Source organism: Dendropsophus ebraccatus, chromosome 5, assembly GCF_027789765.1.
Source record: "Dendropsophus ebraccatus isolate aDenEbr1 chromosome 5, aDenEbr1.pat, whole genome shotgun sequence".
Taxonomy (NCBI): Eukaryota; Metazoa; Chordata; class Amphibia; order Anura; family Hylidae; genus Dendropsophus; species Dendropsophus ebraccatus.
Window position 1 is genome coordinate 145,716,847 of NC_091458.1, and position 12,619 is coordinate 145,729,465.

Sequence of the window (12,619 nt, forward strand, 5' to 3'; positions counted from 1 at the left end):
AAATGTTTGTTTCATCTGTTCTACATGTTATTCAGAATAAAAAAAAAAATCATTATTTTTGGGGTGTGGAACCCATTGTCTGCATATCAGTGATTTCTTATGGGAAAATTGGCTTTGGTTTAAGAGCGGATTTGGATTACAAGCGCAGTCCCGGAACGAATTATCCTAGTAATCCAAGGCACCGCTGTATATAATATATACCTATGAGCAGAGGGACTGATGTATATTGGTGACATGGAGTAAACTAGCCTCTCCTCATTACTGATCCAGTCCAGGTTTTCTCTCATCTCTCTTACAGTAATGACAGGAAAGTTTGAGGAGCTGAGGACTGTGCTGGGGATGTCAGGCCCAGCTGATGTCTATGGAGGAGGATGGAGAAGCTGACATGCATCCAGCTGTTCCTCTCCTCCTCCTCTGATCCAGCTTCCTTTGTTTCCATCTCTCCCTCTCAGTGTATCTCATAGACATAGACGGCGCTTCTGCCTGGCTTGACTAGGAGCCCAGCTCTCCTGCACTGCAGCACAGCCCAGGTCTCCTCCCCTTCTCTGCCTCCCACCCCCTGTACCTTGCAGCCCCCCTCCACCACCACCCAGGGGAAGAGACGCTCTGCCCAACTTTCTGCCCGTGCAACCCCCCGGGGTTCTCCCTGTGAGGAAAAAAATAGAAGAAGAAGCAATCTCCATACCTTGCTGCTGTCTGCCAGGGAGAGGATGCACCTGATGGTGGAGCAGCAGGCTGTGTGAGAGGTGAGTCTGGGGGATTCCACTGTCATACAGCTGCCCTCATATGCTGCTAGCCTTTTGCCTTTGCCAGTCTATGTGGGCATCACACCCTCTATGGAAGCCGGGAAGTCATGCCGGTGCCAGCTACCAAGGTATTTCATGCCTCAGCTATGTCCTGTGCTTCCCGGCAGCTTCATGGTTAATGCTATGTGGATGCAGAGAGAGAGAGGGAGAAAGAGAGGGAGAGAGCTGTATGGTGGAATCTATGCTGTAAGGGAGGATAGACAGATAGATGCTGCTGCTGCTGCTGGAGACTGAACATTCCCTGTTGTATGAGAAAAGCAGAGATGTAACCAAGGCTACTCCAGGGCAGGGTGACCGGTGAGGAGCGTCACTGTCATGCCCTTAGTGCCCTCCTGGCAGGGCCGGTGCCTCTGCTCATATGGCACAGTATGATGTCTCTATAGCACTTGTCATACAGGAACACCTGGGAGATGGCTCAGCTCCTGGATCCACAGCAGTGTATAGAGAGATATTAGCTGAGATTTATGTGTAGAATATAGAAAACTGACAAAATTATTACTAAATATAAAATATAGTGCTGGGAGATAGTGGATAGGTGACAACTATATATACAGATATTTCACTCCATATCTATCTATCTATCTATCTATCTATCTATCTATCTATCTATCTATCTTCTATCTATCTATCTATCTATCTATCTATCTATCTATCTCCTATCTATCTATCTCCTATCTATCTATCTATCTATCTATCTATCTATCTATCTATCTATCTATCTATCTCCTATCTATCTATCTATCTATCTATCTATCTATCTATCTATCTATCTTCTATCTATCTATCTATCTCCTATCTATCTATCTATCTACTATCTATCTCCTATCTATCTATCTATCTATCTATCTATCTATCTATCTATCTATCTCCTATCTATCTATCTATCTATCTATCTATCTCCTATCTATCTATCTATCTATCTATCTATCTATCTATCTATCTATTTATCTATCTATCTATCTCCTATCTATCTATCTCCTATCTATCTATCTATCTATCTATCTATCTATCTATCTCCTATCTATCTATCTATCTATCTATCTATCTATCTATCTATCTATCTATCTATTATCTATCTATCTATCTCCTATCTATCTATCTCCTATCTATCTATCTATCTATCTATCTATCTATCTATCTATCTCCTATCTATCTATCTATCTATCTATCTCCTATCTATCTATCTATCTATCTATCTATCTATCTATCTATCTATCTCCTATCTATCTATCTATCTATCTATCTATCTATCTATCTCCTATCTATCTATCTATCTATCTATCTATCTATCTATCTATCTATCTATCGATCTATCTATCTATCTCCTATCTATCTATCTATCTATCTATCTATCTATTATCTATCTATCTATCTATCTATCTATCTATCTATCTCCTATCTATCTATCTATCTATCTATCTATCTCCTATCTATCTATCTATCTATCTATCTATCTATCTATCTATCTATCTATCTTCTATCTATCTATCTATCTATCTATCTATCTATCTATCTACTCCAAGGAATCGTCCACAGCACTCCAATATCGGTGAAACATCATTCAGCTTACAAGTGGTGCTGCTTACCCGATTCTACAGTTGATATCTATCTATCTATCTATCTATCTATTATCTATCTATCTCCTATCTATCTATCTCCTATCTATCTATCTATCTATCTATCTATCTATCTATCTATCTATCTCCTATCTATCTATCTATCTATCTATCTATCTCCCTCCTATCTATCTATCTATCTATCTATCTATCTATCTATCTCCTACCTATCTATCTATCTATCTATCTCCTATCTATCTATCTATCTATCTATCTATCTATCTATCTATCTATCTATCTATCTATCTATCCATCCATCCATCTCTCACATCTACACTCTGCCCTAAAGCTTGCAATCTATTTGTACCCCAGAATAAAGATGGCACTTCCCATCTACAGGGCTGCCTTCCCCAGTATGCAGGGTATCCTGGTGGTTGGATAGGACACCTGCTCTGAGCATCTATTGCAGGCAGCAGACTTCTACCGCAGTGTTGACCAAGTTCTCCCAGTACAGAGTGGGATTCTAGTGACTGGTGCAGACGGCACTTTTTACTGTGAAACATAATGGAAGCAAAGTACAAAGTGACAGAACCGGCGATGTTATATGTGTTATATGGTGTTTGAGACGATAAAATGTTACCATCTGTATTCATGTAAATCTCCTGTGCGGCTGTAAGGTCCACAGTCCTGTCATGGAGTTCCCGCCATCCTAGCACTGAGCATGTGTCCTGTGTGCCTTGTCCTGGCTGTCCCCTCAGGGTTGGGGATGGCCGCCTTTACCTCACAGTGCTGCAGTCCTGGCTCGTGTGGTGCTGCATGGGTTACACAGTAGCTGGGCTACAAAGTCATTTGAGTTGACAGCGGCTCCGTGACGTGGGGTGGTAAAGTTTTCCCAGCTTTTGTGAGATGATGGCGGGTGTTACTATCTGTGACATCCATATGTGTGAATGGATATAGAGGACAGGTGAAATACACCGTATACCAGCTCCGTCTGCTCCAGCCATGTTCCTGCCCATCTATACCTCTGTATGGGATTCTGTGATGGTCACTTTACATACAATGGGCACTCCACCTGGCACGATTACGTAGGTTGTTAGCCTTTGGAGATGGAGCAGGTCCTTATAGCAGTATTGATCTGGGGGTCATCCTCTATTGCATACTAGCAGTGACAGTGAAGAAGGCGGCGGATGAGGAGCCGCTGGATGTGACAGATGTTGCATCTTTCCCAGAAGATCCTTCAGATTTAGCCCCTTCCACAGATGTTACGTCAGATGTCGCTTTATACATGGCGTCCTCCGCTGCCTATCTTATACTTGTCTGGTTAGAGTGCCCCCATCCCAGTGAGTGACCAGGACTCCATCCATTGACTCACACAGATATGCTGGAGAAGTTTCATCCTCTACAGATGTCATCATTGATCTCAGTGAGATTGTTCCTATACAATACATGAATGTCTGCTAACCCATTCACAATCTGTGACGATAGCCTAACCTAGTACAACCTCCTGAGCTGCTCTACACCATCAGACAAAATGGTGTTTTAAAGGGGTATTCCACCCCCCATAAAAATTCTGTCAAATCAGTGGTACTAGAAAGTGCCAGAGATTTGTCATTTACTTCTATAAAAAAGTGTCAAGTTTTCCAGCACTTATCAGCTGCTGTATGTCATGCAGGAAGTGGTGGATTGTTTCCAGTCTGCGGAGCCAGAGAGGTCTTCTATGGGAATTTGCTACTGCTCTGGACAGTTCCTGACATGGACAGAGGTGGCAGCAGAGAGCACTGAGTCACAACGGAAGGAATACACCACTTCCTGCAGGACATACAGCAGCTGATAAGTACTGGAAGACTTGAGATTTTTTAGTAGAAGTAAATTACAAATCTCTAGCACTTTCTGGCTTCAGTTCATTTGAAAGAAATTTTTTGGGTGAACTACCCCCTGCTGAAATGTTCTGTTCTTAAATCAGTATGTACTAGATTGGTACCTGCTATTGTGCTTTTTATACAATTTAAAAATTTCGATTATTTTTACAAAATATGACTTTGTTTTATTAAATCTTACTTTATTTTACTAGTACTCTATATAGAATTATATAAAGCCGAAGAGGGATATGGTGCTAAAGACTGTAACAGGAAGACTTAAAGTGTAGCTCCACCTTCATTTAGGTGGCTAGGATTATAGGCATTTGCAGCAACAATCCTTAAAGAGAATTAGGGCCCTATTACACAGAACGATAATCGGCCGAATCGGTAATCACAATAAATCCGAGGATTAATGACCCTTCTCCAGGATCTTATAGGATTAAAGGGAAACTCCGGTAAAAAAAAATTCTTTCAAATCAACTGGTGTCAGAAAGTTATATAGATTTGTAATTTATTTTTATGTAAAAATTTCAAGCCGTCTTCTAGTACTTATCAGCTGCTGTATGTGCTACAGGAAGTGGTATTATTTCCAGTCTGGAGAGCAGGAAAGGTTTTCTATGGAGATTTGCTGCTGCTACATTGTGGATGTCCCGTTGTTACAGATACAGTTCTGGGTATGAAGAGATTGCAGCAAATATCTGTGTACTGCCCCCGGATATATTTATGCATAATTATTGGGTAACCCCTTGCCTTATTTAAAAAAAAAAACAACTTAAAAACCCTAATTTTGATAATCTTTTTGGATTTTTGTACTCTAGTGCCCAAACTGTACACATTATTTTATGTGTGGTTTGATTAGAGTTTACGCTACATTTTTCTTACATTCGTTTTTACAAAAAATTTGTGTGCATTCGTTTTGATAATTTTTTTTTTCTATTGACCAAATATTCAGCTTTTCCAGACCCATTTGTAACAGTGCACAGTCTTTTTTTGTGCTAACCACTTTACACAATTTAGCATTATCTGCAAAAATTATATTTTAAAAGGGGTTATTCAGTCAGGTAAAATACATGTGGAATCATCCCACCTCCTGGAGACTAACAATTCTTTCCATACTTGTCATTACCTTTTTGGTCTCGTTCCCCCAGTTCAGAGCTGCTTCTTTCTGCTGAAGACACAGAAGTCTGTGTGTTAACTGTTCATTCTGTCTCTGCTGTCACCCCTTTCTCCCCCCTCCCTTCTGAGACGGCTCATGTAAACAGTGTCCCTGGCCGTCTGTTTCTGCACTTTTTTTAGGGAGGCTTAATCACAGTGAGGTCATCAGCAACTTGACCTCAGATTAACCCCCTCGGCATTACAGAGTGCAGAGACAGACAGCCATGAACACTGTTTACATGAGCCATCTCAAAAAGGGGGGGGGGATGGAGTGAACAGATTTCTGAGGTAATGACAAGTATAGGACGTATTGATAGTGTCCAGGAGGTGGGATGATCTAACATGTATTTGACCTAACTGGATGACCCCTTTAACCCCACTATGAGGTCATTAATAAATATATTAAAGGAGAAGTCCGGCAAAAATTTCTATTAAAGGGGTACTCCAGCGGGGGGGGCACTTTTTTGCTGGGACCGGGGAGGGGGTGGCCGAGGGAAAAGACGTCCACTCACCTCCCCAGTTCCAGCGGCGGGTCCCGCATCACGGCGCTTCGGTGCCCGCTTCCGGGTTGTCTGACGCGGGCCCGAGACGTAAAGTCTCAGGTCCGCTCAGCCACTCAGTTACAGAGGCGGGATCTGAGCGGACTTGAAACGGATCCCACCTCCTTCACTGAGTGGCTGAGCGGACCTGAGACTTTACGTCTCGGGCCCGCGTCAGACACCCGGAAGCGGCCGTTAACCGGGTACGCCGCAATGCGGGACCCGCCGCTGGAACCGGGGAGGTGAGTGGACGTCTTTTCCCTTGGCTTTTCCCTTTTCCATCCCCAATGTATACTTATTACGAGAAATGCTTATAAAGTGCTTTTTTCCCTGCACTTACTACTGCATCAAGGCTTCACTTACTGGATAAAATAATGATGTCATGACCCGACTCCCAGAGCTGTGTGGGCTGTGGCTGCTGGAGAGGATGATAGCAGGGGGACACTGAGGGACACAGGGCGCTGTAGGGACCCTGAGCATCCCCCCTGCCATCATCCTCTCCAGCAGCCACAGCCCGCACAGCTCTTGGATTCGGGGTGTGACATCACCATTTTATCCAGGAAGTGACATCACCATTTTATCCAGAAAGTGAAGCCTTGATGCATTAGTAAGTGCAGGGAAAAAGCACTTTATAAGCAATTCCCGTAATATGATGATTTGTATACCTTTTGGGGGGGCAATACAATACCTTAATAAAAAATGTTACCGTACTTCTTTAAAGAGAATGGGACCCAAACCTTACCCCTGTGCTACCCCACTACTAGCCCAGTTGGGATATGTACCTTTAATAACCACTCTCTACTATCACTGAGCCAGTTACTTACCCAATTACTCACATTTTCCCAGCCCAAACATTCTCATTTTATGTAGCAACCTTTTATGTGTCACATTTTAGACTCCATTCTAAACACAGACGGATTCCGCTGTCCGCCAAAAAGAAATGACATGTTAATTCTTTTTGGCGGACGGCGGAATCAGTCTGTGCCTAGAATGGAGTCTATGGCACAGACGGAGATGCGCGCCGCCGCGAGCGGGGATGAGCAACGGAACCTGCAACAGGTTTTCCGTGCGGATTCCGTAGTGTGCACGCACCCTGGGATTGTATTGACAACCAATGCAGTGGCATAGGAGAAATGTTACTATAGCATCTGGTCAGGAATACATGTCTTACCGCTGCATTAAAAACGCTATGCGGCACACCTGTCCTCAGGTTGTATTTAGTGTTACAATTTGGCTCCATTCACTTCAATGGAACTTTGAAGAAGAAAGCAGCTATGTTTTTGCAGTCTTTGTAACATATCCATTTTATGGAAAAGAAAAACAGATGCAAAAACACACGTAATTGTTTGGATCTGTTTTCCATTAACTTACATTATAAAAAAAAAAAATACATTGAATTGGATCCATTTCCCCCCCATTTTTTTTTAATTGTAGTTGAGGTTTTGTGTACTTTAAAAGTAACAATTTAAAAAAGATCCTTTTAACGGACTGCAAAAACGCAGTGTGAGCCCAGCAACTCTCCCACCTCTCTTCAGGGACGCTTGGTTGAGATATCGTGGTGCAGTAGTCACCCGTCCTAACGGCACATTTGTCGATGTGAAAATTTTGCTCGTGCTGGTGCAAAGTGACTCCAGCCCAGACCCCACTTAGGGCTAAAGCACGCGTCCGCAGAAACACGTCCATGCACGTCCAAGTTACAATACTAATAGATTCCAGGACGACCATTGTATGTGAAAAATATTGTATCCTGAGGGACCACTGTCTATAGTGCTAACATAGTCCATAGCACTTTACAATGCCGCAAACAGAACCAAACTTTCCATAATATCAAACTATTGAACAATTAAAACAAGAGAAGTGAAGGCCCGGCTTACAAAAACTTACGATCTATAATGTAAAGTAAACTCAAAAGGTAAACAGACTTGATCGGTACAGTGGTGCAGCCATCTTTTTTTACTAGTGTAGTGCACATAGAGGTGGATAACTAGTCCGAGTCTACGTATGGACAGATAGGAAGGGAATATGGGTGGACAGTGTGTTGGGAATTGTAACGCCCGGAGTAGTGGATCCACTGGACCGGCACCAGCGATGGCACAAACCTCACCAGGGAGCGGAGTCTAAGGGGCCGCTGGTTTTCACCAGAGCCCGCCGCAAGGCGGGATGGACTTGCTGCGGCAGACGACCCCCAGGTCGCTACCCCTGGCTTGGTTGCTGGTGTCGGCAGGCGAGGCGTGGCAGGAGATGGCACAGGCAATGGTCTGCAGGTGAGAGCGCACGTGACAGGCTGGACACGGGAACAGGTGGAGTGACAGGGAAACAGGAACCAGGAACAGGGACTTGGGACCAGGTAACGGACAGGACTCAGGAACAGGGACTTGGGACCAGGTAACGGACAGGACACAGGAACAACAGGGAGCTGGGCCAAACGCTATGGGAAGCATGTAGAGGCTCCAACACAGGGGACAGGGCATGCTGGGATTTATAGGGGAGTGATTAGGTGCAACTACCAATTAGGAGCGCACTGCCCCTTTAAATCTGAGACAGCCGGCGCGCGCGCGCCCTAGGAGGCGGGGACGCGCGCGCCGGCCGGCACAGCGGGAGACAGGAGCGTGGAGAGGTGAGGCGCCCCCCGGGGCCGAGGTGATAGCAGCGCCGGGTCCCCGACTATGGACACCGGCTGCTGCATGGGGCAGGAAGCGGTCGCGGCGGCGGCCCGGAACGCGGGACGCTGCCGCGGCCGTGACAGTACCCCCCCCCTTTGGCCTCCCCCTCTTTCTTGCCTGCAGATGGCACAGGAAGCCACAAAGTCTTTGACATCTTGAAACAGACTAGGCCACCAGTAGTGGCGAGAGATCCGTTGGCCGGTCTTACGGACTCCAGGGTGCCCGGCCTCCAACGAGGAATGACCCCACTTCAAAATACCTCTTCGAAGCGCAGGGTGAACATGAGTCTTTCCGGGGGGTACTCTCTGAGGCGAGGAGGTGACGACTGGTGCTAGGCGATCAGGCGGTAAAACATGGCAAGGGACTGTGGGTCTGTGGACGAGGACCTTCTGTAAGTTCTCCCGGTGGTGAGAGGACACGACCTTAGTCTTGGGTACGGAGAGAGGGTACACCTCGGCAGAGAAGGCATCCGCCGAGTCTTGGTCTTCTGCCGGTAGGTCGGGTAGAGGCTTGGCTGGGACAGGAAACGACATAGTACACTTGGTCTGAGGTGACCTGAGACACTGGTTGGAACAGTCCTGACCCCAACTGAGAATCTCCCCGGTTCTCCAGTCCAGTTGAGGGGCATGTTCTTGCAGCCACGGGAGTCCCAGGAGGACCGCGGGGGAAGAATGGGGCAGGACGTAGAAGGATATCTCTTCTTGATGTAAAGGACCCACCTGGAGGACTAAAGGTGCGGTCTGGTAGTACACACGGTCGGTAAGAATTTCGCCTGTGACCGAGGAGATAGACAGAGGCCTGGCTAGTCGGGTCACGGGTAGCCGCCATCTTTGGACCAATGTTGCCGCAATAAAACTGCCTGCTGACCCAGAATCGAGGAAGGCAGTAGTCTGATGATTTCGTCCTGAGAGAGTCCGGATGGAAACTGGCATAGACAGACTTGGAATGGTGGCATTCACACCTAGGGACACCTGTCCCACCGGACCTAGGTGCGAGCATTTTCCGGATGTTTGGGGACGTAGGGGACATCCCAGCCGGAAGTGATCGGAACCACCGCAATAGAGACAGAGATTCTGCTCCAGGCGCCGGATTCTTTCATCAGGCGTCAGGTGAGCCCGTTCCACCTGCATAGGAATCTCAGGAGAGGGTTGGGACATCGAAAGGTCAGGATTCTGGAAAACCGGCGCCAGCTGGGGATGGCGACGGGAACGGGTTAGTAAATGTTCATGCCGAACCTCCTCCTCCCTCTCCGAAAAACGAGTATCAACTCGGGTGGCCAGTAGAATGAGTTCGTTCAGGGAGGTAGGCAGGTCTCGGGCAGCGAGCACGTCTCTCACACGACTAGACAGGCCCTTCTTGAAGGTGGCCAATAGGGCGGCCTCGTTCCAGTCCAATTCGGCTGCCAGGGTGCGGAACTGGATGGCGTAGTCACCAACAGAGGAGCTGCCTTGAGAGAGGTTGAGGAGAGCAGTCTCGGCTGAAGAAGCACGGGCAGGTTCCTCAAAGACGGAGCGAAACTCGAATAGGAAGGCCCGGAGATTGGCAGCAACTGGATCATCACGGTCCCACAGTGGCGTGGCCCAGGCCAGGGCTCTACCTTCTAATAGGCTGATGATGAAAGCCACTTTAGAGCGCTCGGTGGAAAACTGACTACTCAAAAGTTCAATGTGCATGGTGCACTGAGTCAAGAATCCTCTGCACAACTTAGAGTCCCCAGAGTACTTGCTTGGGAGGGCCAGTCGGAGTGAAGAAGAAGCGTCAGGAGGTGGTGTGCGCTGGGCAGTAGTCTGCTGCTGTAAGGCGGCAGTGAGTTGCTGGATCTGCTGTGACTGCTTCTGGATTTGTTGCGCCTGCTGAGTGACCACTCTGGCGACATCACGGAGATCAGGCACCTCGCCGGGATCCATGGTTGGAGCCTACTGTAACGCCCGGAGTAGTGGATCCACTGGACCGGCACCAGCGATGGCACAAACCTCACCAGGGAGCGGAGTCTAAGGGGCCGCTGGTTTTCACCAGAGCCCGCCGCAAGGCGGGATGGACTTGCTGCGGCAGACGACCCCCAGGTCGCTACCCCTGGCTTGGTTGCTGGTGTCGGCAGGCGAGGCGTGGCAGGAGATGGCACAGGCAATGGTCTGCAGGTGAGAGCGCACGTGACAGGCTGGACACGGGAACAGGTGGAGTGACAGGGAAACAGGAACCAGGAACAGGGACTTGGGACCAGGTAACGGACAGGACTCAGGAACAGGGACTTGGGACCAGGTAACGGACAGGACACAGGAACAACAGGGAGCTGGGCCAAACGCTATGGGAAGCATGTAGAGGCTCCAACACAGGGGACAGGGCATGCTGGGATTTAGAGGGGAGTGATTAGGTGCAACTACCAATTAGGAGCGCACTGCCCCTTTAAATCTGAGACAGCCGGCGCGCGCGCGCCCTAGGAGGCGGGGACGCGCGCGCCGGCCGGCACAGCGGGAGACAGGAGCGTGGAGAGGTGAGGCGCCCCCCGGGGCCGAGGTGATAGCAGCGCCGGGTCCCCGACTATGGACACCGGCTGCTGCATGGGGCAGGAAGCGGTCGCGGCGGCGGCCCGGAACGCGGGACGCCGCCGCGGCCGTGACAGGAATACTGTAGTATAAAGGAGGGTCATGGTCAGGAAGGGAGACTGGTCGGGGGATGTGGTAGATCTGCCTAAAATGATGGGGTTTCCAGGGCAAACTTACAACTATGGGTGTTGGGAAATTATCTGAGTGTCTGGGGTGTCACAAAAGGCTTGGAGACATGAGTGGAAAGTTTGGATTATGGAGGAAGTAAGGACGGTAGAGCTCTTTGGAGAGAAGTAAATGTAAATTGGACAAAAGAGTTTGGAAAAGAGCATAGTCGTAAAGAGATGCATTTAGGTGAGGGTATAAAGTGTAGGCGAGGGTGCAAAGGATCAAAAAGGACAGAACTGAGTTCAACATAAGCCGAGGACAACTGGCACACTGTCATCAGATGTGGGTAGGTTGGTAAAGGGTATGAAATCTGAAAGCCAAATCTGCTAATAGTTTGTCCAATAGGAACTAACAGGAATATGAAATATTAGTCTGATGGGTGGTGACTAGAGATGAACACAACTAGTTGGATCGTTCTTCATTTGATTACTGGTGGCTGAAGAAGTTGGATGAAGCCCTAGGGAGTCCGGGAAAACATGGATACAGCCATAGACCACAGGCCGTATCCATCAAGGCTCCCTAGGGCTGCATCCTACTTCTTCAGCCACCAGTAATCAAATGCAGAACGATCCAACTTGAACATTCATGAATCACGCTCATCTCTAGTGGCGACCCAACTCCTAGGTCCCCGCTGGATCTCCCACAAACATTAATCCAAACCCGCACCCAAACTGTTTTAGATTAGGATTCTGACTAAAATAGAAGAACAATTTGTAACAAGCAGAATAAGAGAGATGGTAGAAGTCCTAACCCATAAACATACAGGGGGAGATTTATCAAACATGGTGTAAAGTGAAACTGGTTCAGTTGTCCCTAGCAACCAATCAGGTTCCACCTTTCATTCCTCACATACTCTTTGGAAAATTAAAGGTGGAATCTGATTGGTTGCTAGGGGCAACTGAGCCAGTTTCACTTTACACCATGATGATAAATCTCCCCCATAGTGTTTAAAGGGAACCTGTCACCCCCCCTGCCGGGGTGAAGGCGGGCGGCCCCCCGCTAGATCCCCAGATACTTACCCCATCTTGCCAAGTCCTGTTTCTGGAGCCAGTCCCGGGACAGAGATATCCTTGTCGGAAGCCCGGCGCGCGTGCTGCAGAGATGGGTCCGATGCCCATAGAGAATGACGGATCCATTCATTCTCTAAGGGCCTCGGACTCATCTATGCAGCGAGCGTGCCGGGCTTCCGACAAGGATATCTCCGTCCCGGGACTGGCTCCAGGAGCAGGACTTGGCAAGATGGGGTAAGTATCTGGGGATCTGGCGGGGGGCGCCCGCCTTCACCCCGGCACGGGGGGTGACAGGTTCCCTTTAACAACTTGTATCAGTT

At 47.8% G+C, this 12,619-nt stretch overlaps 1 protein-coding gene across 3 annotated transcripts in view; it reads left to right on the forward strand.

The window, feature by feature from the left end:
- The first annotated feature begins 693 nt into the window (after window positions 1-693).
- The window catches only part of DLGAP3 (DLG associated protein 3), a 305,405-nt gene continuing 293,479 nt past the window's right edge, over window positions 694-12,619 (forward strand). For all 3 annotated transcript variants that reach the window (XM_069971552.1, XM_069971553.1, XM_069971554.1), the window contains exon 1: window positions 694-746. The gene's annotated coding sequence lies outside the window, so the exon portion shown is untranslated. The remainder of the gene's footprint in view (window positions 747-12,619) is intronic.